Below are 1,166 nucleotides of genomic sequence, written 5' to 3' on the forward strand. Positions count from 1 at the left end.
AGTCAGGAGTTCGAGACCAGCCTGTCCAACATGGTGACAGCCCATCTCTACCTAAAATACAAAAATTAGCCGGGCATGGTGGCGTGCGTCTGTAATGCCAGCTATTCCGGAGGCTGAGGCAGAAGAATCGCTTCAACCCAGGAGGCAGAAGCTGCAGTGAGCCGAGATCTCGCCACTGCACTCCAGCCTGGGCGACAGAGAAATACTATGTCACATACACACACACACACACACACACACACACACACACACACACACGAAAAAAAATGGAAATAAAAAGGAGAAAGTAATAGATCTCTTTTACAAACCTGCTGGCACAACTAACTGGATATTCACATGGGAAAGAGTAAGGTATCCCTATCTCAGGCAAGGAAATTTTTTTTTTTTTTTTTTCCTGCGACAGAGTCTGGCTCTGTCGCCCAGGCTGGAGTGCAGTGGCGAGATCTCGGCCCACTGCAAGCTCCACCTCCCGTGCTCACAGCATTCTCCTGCCTCAGCCTCCTGAGTAAGCTGGGACTATAAGCGCCGGCCACCACGCCCGGTTAATTTTTGTATTTTTAGTGGAGACGGGGCTTCACCGTGTTAGCCAGGATGGTCTCGATGCCCTGACCTCGAGATTCACCCGCCTCAGCCTCCCAAAGTGCTGGGATTACAGGCGTGTCCTAATCAAAATTTTATTAAAAAAAAAAAAGCGGGAGGGAATGTTACTTTGTCGCCCAGGCTGGCCAGGACCCCCAGGCTCAGTGATTCTCCCGCTACTGCTTCCTGAGTAGCTGGGACCTCAGGCTCCCTCTCCCACGCCCACGCCCGCGCCCGCATCCCTGCTGTGTTTAAGCAGCAGGTAGTGACCTCACTCCTCCTTAGTCTGAGCACTCCGTCCCTCATCCCAGGCGGTGGCCCTAGGGAAGTCTCTGAAGCTGAGCACAGGGTGGACTCCTGAGTGAATGGAGAGTAGAAAGGGAGAGGATTTCTATTCTGTACTGTGGGCCGTCAGCATGAAATCCTACCTTCCACCCAGGCAGGGCTTTGCATTTTACATTCTGGTTTGCATCCTCCTTCCAGACTATTCCAGGGCTTTTGAATCATCCTTCTGCCTTCCTGGCTGCTCTCGCCGCCAAAACTCGGAGAACAGGGGCTGGAAGGACCGTGACAGACACACAGGTCCC

This window comes from Mandrillus leucophaeus, unplaced genomic scaffold, assembly GCF_000951045.1.
Source record: "Mandrillus leucophaeus isolate KB7577 unplaced genomic scaffold, Mleu.le_1.0 Scaffold104, whole genome shotgun sequence".
In the NCBI taxonomy this organism is placed as follows: domain Eukaryota; kingdom Metazoa; phylum Chordata; class Mammalia; order Primates; family Cercopithecidae; genus Mandrillus; species Mandrillus leucophaeus.